We start from the raw sequence: 7,523 nt of genomic DNA, 5'->3' as shown, positions 1-7,523 counted from the left end.
TGAGTTAATTCAGATACCAGAAGCGATGTTGATCCTGCTAGCCCATCCGTAGCACTGTGCTAACCTAATGAAACAAGGCATATCAGACAGCACAGATTTCTATCATCTAGTGTGGCTATATAGTTTCTGGTACCAGAACCAGCTCATTTAGAGTTAACTTAGCTCATGTATCTCCACTCCACTTGCACTGTGCAGTAGACATGCCCTGAGATAACTCAGAAATACATATAAACCCATATGAAAGTAATATCCAAAGAGCTCTGGTTAGAGCACTCTCATGCAGTTTCTTCCAGTATGTGTTTGTTTAATAATGTTCATGAGTTACTCTTGCTTTTATGCATTTTACTGGAACTGGGGGGGTCAAGTTTCAGCATTGAACAGGGTCATGCCACACTCTGACTGGTTCTACTGGGTGAAGGTGCTGTTACCTGGGGACCTGCTCTTTGCATGTGGGGGCAGCTCTGCGAGGTCACTGGGGTTATTTGTGCATACGTGTAGGGCTGATGATTGAGTATACACTTCTTTGGGGCTTTTTTTTGCTTGTTTGTTTCTTGTGTGTTTTTGTCTTTGGGTGTTGTGTTTTTTTCCAGACTCCATAATCATGCTCCATTCCAATTGCAAGAATTTACTTCAGACCGAGATAGAGATAAGAGATCCTAGTAATCTCTTACACTTACAGACTAGCTGCATGACTCCTGCAGGGTGATTAGGATTGCTACAGTTAGATGCGTCATCCACCACAACCACAGAAAGCTGAACGCTTCCCAGGCAATTAAGAAAGCCCACATGCTGAGCAAGAAGCTGTGCAAGACACACCAAGCAAGAAGATGTGCCTGAATTCCTCCTACTCTCTAGAAATCAGAAAGCAGGGTCATGTCTCTACTTCAGACTCCGTACATTTGGGATCTTGAGTGTAGTAGATGCAAAAAGGCTGGTCTGGGGTATTCAACCTGCACTGCTGCCTACTCCTTAAAGCATTCACTCAGGAAGTGCAGGCTTTGGACGTGCATGTCTTTTCACCCTCACAGAATTAAAACTTACATCTCTTAAAGCACGTCGCCAAACCACAAGACTAGACCCACTATACAACAGAAGGTGTTCTCCATTCACCCTGATGAGGAACAAAATGTAAGGGTGATACACTGCAGAAAAGGGACTGCAAGGTGAGCAGACCAGAGAAGAAATGAGCGGAAGGGAGCTTCACTCCATAATCCAATAGTAAAAGCATTAACTTAGGAAAAGGGAAAGGGAAAACCTCACTTCACTGCTTCTATTCAGTATTAGACTGCCCTTTCCCTTTCTTGTTCGATGAATCCCACCTTCCCAGCCCCTGCTCCGCTTTCCAAATTTAAGCAGAGAAACTGAAGAGTGTAATTTATGTCACCCTGTGTTATTCAGCTGCTTTCAAAACATAAACTCGTTTCTCAGAAGTAATCAGTTGTCTCCTGGTGAAGGCACCTTGAAGCACACTGCTTATTTCCCATCCCTGTCCTCAGGCTCCTGAGGGGAATGCTTAGCTGTCCGTGTTTGCTCTCTCCCAGGGCGTTTGGAGGGACAGCCTGAGTGATGGTACATGCGCCATCAGCCACAGGACGTCCTTCTCGTGAGACGCTGCTGCCACATTGATGCCATATGCCTTTTTATTTGATGACACCTGTTTACACAGTGTGACTCAGGAAAAAGATTACTTTCACAGCGGAATGGGAAACCATAGACAGTTCATGGGCAGGCGATGTTGTATTTGCAGTGGGTTCGCAGAACATCTAGTGAAAGCATTTAACAATTCATATTGTCAGAATCTGCATAACCATCCAGATACACGCTGGTTTCAGTCTCCTGTGTAAGCACCACAGTTGCAAATCATTTTGAAAGCCAAAGAAACCAAATTCTGTAGTTAAAACTTAGTTATAAGCAGAAAAAAATTCAGGTACTTTTCCCAATTATTATTACTTAACATATCCTACCTATCCCTGTGCTTGTCTTGATTAGGGATTTCTTGATTTACTGATTATTCTTCTTAGTATTGCAAAGTAAATGAGAGAGTTGACTTTTATGACTTTTTAAGTAAAAATAGCTATTATCTCTGCAGTGCAGAATATTTACATTGGGTATGATACACAATTTTACGATAGCACTACTGGCCTTTGGAAAAGTTTGAGAACAGGTTTGTACTCATTTTGTAAACACTTCAAGTGCTTGAGAGCAGAGACTGGTATCTTAGTTTAAACCAAAGCAGTTTTGAGTTAAAATGCTGCATAGCGTATGCAATCATAGTCATGGGCTGATGCTCCCTTTCTCTCACTCTTCTGTGGGATCATAGTCTTGGACAGAAGAGAAGGGAAGACAGCTTAAATCTTGGTGGCTAAGTCTTAAACTGCTGCACGAGATTAACCAGACTTAGTCTGTCAAATCATGAATGTCCCCTACTCACTATATTGGGATTTTTTTGTTGAGCACTGAGGATTTAAGCCTGTAATACTTGTTGCAATGAAAGTAGTGTTAAAGGTATGTTACATGATGTGACAAAACAGAAGTACTATAATGTTCAGTAAAGAATAAATAAGTTGATTTAAGAACCTAGACAAAGAAAAAAAAAAAACCCAACTTGTGGCATTTTCCAACCTTGAGAAAGTTTTATTAAATTCAGTTGATAGTTTTAAAAATGAACATTACCAGAAAATATTTAAAAAAAAAACCCTAAAATTATTAATTGCATTGCATTCATATAGTTTCATCCACAAAAGAAAAAACCCCCACAAACACTGTGATCAAATATAAACTAGATCTCAAAACCCCCAACACACCCCAGGAAGCTGTGTTTTCTCTGTTGTTCTACAAAAGGGTTCTCTGAACAGCGAGGAAGATTAGGAATTAGCCCAATGTATTGCAGCAAGTCATTGGCAAAACTGGAAAAACAACTCAGGAGTCCTGAACAGAAATTATATGGTCAAGGAGAAAACAAGCTATTCCATTCCTACAGCCAGGAATGTAGTAGTATTAAGGATCAGAGGAATAAGTAACTTAAGAACATTTAGGGAAGAAGCAGGGGAAAAAGCAAGTCGTTTCCCTGAGCAGGGTATGAGAAGCCTTTATAAAGCAGGAAGGTGGATTCCTGTTTGAACAAAACTGGAGAAGTACGCAGGATTCTTTTTCTTGTGTTCTTCTTTTGCCTGCATGAAGCAGTTAAACGAAAGAGTAGCTACAAAAACTACAAGTCATCTAACCTAAAGAGAAAGGAGTGCTGAGAGTGTTTGGTTGTTTCGGTACTGAAAGAAAAAAAACGGGGCTTCAAATGCTTCAAGAGCTCTGGGGGCAAGGTGCAGAGCCAAGCGATTGCCCTTTCAAGATGGCTGAGACACTGAAGTACCCACGAAGGACCCTGACTCAAGTGTTATCTTAGAAAGGTATTTATTGCTTCATCAACAGTTTCTATTATTGAAATTATATAGTTTAATAGAATAAAATTAGTCTTTTACCTACCTAATATTCTATCTAATAAAAAAACCCCAAACCAAAACAAAAAAAAAACAGCTCCAGGTAACCCGGTAAGTACAATATGAGAGTAAAGTTCTTTCACGAGTGGTAAAATGGAAATCTTTGTAGGGTCAAGGCACACATTTCATTCCTTGTTGTAAGAGCAGGTTTAGGATCTAGGGATTCCCTCCATAAGACCTGCGATCTCTCGTGGCAGGCAATAAGCAGCGTTCCTCAGAAAGCAGTACAAGTGGTGCTGAACACCTTGTGTCCCCAAGAATCACATCTTCAGAGAGCAGAAACCAGAGCTGCTCTTCAGAAGCTGTTCTTAACTGAAAGTTTACAAGAGAAAAAGCAAAGGTCAAGCAGGCAGAATGACAAAAGTGCTGCAGTGGGAAAGCGAGTAACAGGTAAGAAGGAGGGAGGAAAAGAAGGGCACTGATGTTGCAGGAAAGTATATGCTTTGCAAATCAGGAAAAAGTATCTCTAGAAGTGATCAGGAATTTGGATTGTAGGCTCTAAAACTGCAGTAAATAACCTCTTAGACATGAGTTTGAGCCAAACTCCCCTCTTTCTATATTAAAAGGAGATGTATCTGCATTTTAGTACGGTCTCATTACTACTAGTGACCCTACTAAGAGATGTGCATGTCCAAAAGAAAAGTAAGAGGCAGCATTGTTTTAGGAATGCTAAGAACAGATGACAGCAGAATCAAAACAAATATTGGGCTTTCATAATCATATGTGGAAACAATTATTTGATTATGTACTTCATCTATTCTCTCCTTTGCATATTTTGTAAGCCAACCAAGACAACTAGATGTGTTCATGAAAACTAGTATTTCTTCACAAAGCACCGGTGACGATGGACTCTTAATGGCATCCATTAACTTTTGCAGAATGAAATGCTGGATCTGAATTTTAACTATATGTTATGACTACATGAAAGTTATCATGATTAAAACATATTCCTATATTTGAATCAAAAAAATCCCAGACTCATATTTACTAATATATACTCAATGTGAGCATAAATGCTGGAGAGGAATGGTTCTTTTAAATTATAGCATTTCAGAACATCTGGTTATGTGATATAATGTCCTAATGTCACTGGTAATCATCTACATGACAGAACCTGGTGGTAGAATCAAGCCCTTTTTAAAGTGAAGCAGAATTATGGTAACATTTGCAAGCTATATAACTAAGCCTATCCTTTACCCTTAGAAAATATGCAAGTCAAACATTAAAAAAATTCCATAAGCAATTAAGCAATAAGGGGCCCGAGTCAAAGTCATCACAGTAAGCCCATGCTGTTTTCAAGATCACAGGTGTTAGGCCCCAGCTCTGCAAAGTTGACAGCCCCACACTTCACTTCAAATGAGAATTGGATACAGACGATACTGTAGTCCTGATTTTGCAAAGCAATCCACAGGGCGCAATGAGGAGGTGGTTTGCTTCACTGGGATTTAAAAACATTTTGTTTCAGTACAAATAGCCTTGTCCCAAAAGAATTCTCACAAAAGAAATACTGTATTTCCATATTGATGACAATGAATGTGAAGTGTTAAACATGTAAGCACAACTAAATTTTTAATACTCTCGTCTAGTGCTCTATATGCATGTATTTAAGCAATGACAAATCTTTCAGAGCATGTACAAATTGAAGTTTCCTTGTTATTAAGAGTAACAAATATCCCCATCCTTTCAGTAACTACCTTTTTTTTAATCAACATCTTAATTCTCCAAAAGCAGAAGCCTTGTATCATTCCCACAATGAGAACTGACTCACATGGGTATACATCAAGTGCTAACAGAAGAATGAGACTGCTGAATAATAAAGGAAACAAATCAGTGTCCTGAAAGGTCATTTAAAAAATGTTAGCTATTCCAGCAATTGCATGTAAGCGTGAGCTGTTGTGAACAAGAAAAAAATTCTGAGATTCCTGGCAGTAAATAATTTTTAGAAAGTAGCAAGAAGATACTGAGAACCATGCTTTCCAAAAAAGTGTGGAGCTTAAAATTTGTAGCCTAAGCAATAAATATTACATAGTAAGTCAATGGAAAATTTCCAGTAACTCTGTATTGAAGGGATTTTCCTCAAAAATGAGCACTGAATATGACTTCTACTTTACATGAGCATTCTTACAGAACTTTGAGCCATAAATTTCAAAATTTAGTATTTTTTTTTAAATGAAACATCTTCATTTTGCTTTCTTTAGTTCACTGGTTTGATGTCACTGTTTATTCCATATTTTGTGGTATATTGAATTAGCTGGTTTTCTGCAATGTTTCAATAACATTTTCCTATTGTTTCAGGAAATAATGCATGTCTACTTTTTTCCCCATGCATACTGATCCCCATACTGTTGTTGTCTGGCATGTGAGACTGGCCAGCATCACAACACAAAAAGGAGATTAAGCCCTTATGCCCCTCATAGTCATTCTGTGCCTGAAGTGAGTGGTTTGGCTATCTGGTCCCTTCTTGCTTTATAAAATGCTAGGGAGGACTTGAGTTTTGCAGGTTTTAGGACCACAGTCACTAAAAACTCATTCAGATTGGCTCACCAACCTGGAGGACCAAGGCAGCGTCTCAGGGCTGCAAAACATGTGGCAGAGGAAGGCTACAGGACCCTAGCCACAACCAGGAGTGCCCCAGCTTCTGGGCCCCAGACCTGGCCACCTGGGCTGCCCTGGGGGCTTGAGACAGGGCAAGGACTCTACAGTACTGCGGAAGATACCTCCCTCTTGACAGCTTCCTAGTTGGAAGAAAGTAAAGGAGCCGTTTTCCTACTGCCACGACCGGAGCACATGATCGAGGGTGCAGTTCTCACAGGAGGGGAAGGGAGAACAGGAATAAGACACGTAAAATGACACGCTTTCACCCCCTGGTCCTTGCAGGGACGCTGCAGGCAAATACCTGCCACTCCTGGGAAACAATCTTGTGGATTGGTCTATGAATATCATAGTTGAGCAAATTTCAGCTGTGGGAGGAATGCAAGGAATGCATTAGCAGATAACACCGTACTTTTGGCTGTGAGTCAGCATAAGGCCAACGTACACTACAGCTCATCAGAATTACTCTGCTGTTGATGTGTTTCTCCCTTCTGTTTGAAAGGGGAAATTGTGAGTAGCGTTTTCCCAGCATTGCTCCCACCTCGTTGCCACCTTCTTCCCCTCAGCAAATACTGTGTCCCACTACATATGCACGCACAGGGACTTGCACGTGGATGCTGGTGGTCTGCAGCGCAGCGGTGCTGCCGCACAGCTCGCTTATAGATGTCCCTGCAGAAACCATCTGGCTCTTGGCTGAATTAATGCCTTTCTGACCCTGATCTGCTGTGTCCTCTAAGAGGTTTTTTTCATTATCTGACAAGAGCTGAAAATGAACCGTAAGCATTTTAAGACCTTACATAGCATTTTCCTTTTTTTTCCCCTTCCTATGCATTTAATTACTTTCCACAATCCAAACAAATTTGTGCCTATAATAAGCCACAGGCCCTCAGTTAGCGTGAATCAGTGGTGCTCAATTACTTCAAACTTTTAGAGGCCAAAAAAACCCCCTCTAATAAGCAGGTATCCTAACAGCATTGTAACTCTCAACATGGTATAATGTGTTAAGTATGTCCTGGACATATTTCAAGTAATGTTTAACCAGCAGCTCACGCCTAAGGGACGGAATTGTGTGCTACAGGTGTTATTCAAGGGGCAGGTGTACTGAATTCACTCAGTACTAATTCACTAAATTTTACAGAGATGCTGGAAGACTTTGGACAACTTCTCTTCCTTAAGGGATGCAAGGTGAGTGCTTGTTTGCCATCACCTATATTTCTGACAGGAACCTCGTACATCTGGTAGCAATGGGGTTGTTTTTTCTGAGATGCCTTCACCCGAGAAGAAGTCGGCACTAAGGAAGTGCAGGCTGAACCGAAAGGAGCGATATGCCTGCTGTAGGCTCCGACTCACTTAGGAGTCACTCTGTCGGCTTGTTTCCCGCTGGTTTGTTTTTTTTTCCTCCCCTGCAACAACGCGACAAACAATCTTTATAGTAGG

Source organism: Aptenodytes forsteri, unplaced genomic scaffold, assembly GCF_000699145.1.
Source record: "Aptenodytes forsteri isolate BGI_AS27 unplaced genomic scaffold, ASM69914v1 Scaffold257, whole genome shotgun sequence".
In the NCBI taxonomy this organism is placed as follows: domain Eukaryota; kingdom Metazoa; phylum Chordata; class Aves; order Sphenisciformes; family Spheniscidae; genus Aptenodytes; species Aptenodytes forsteri.
Note: the sequence above shows the minus strand (reverse complement) of the source record.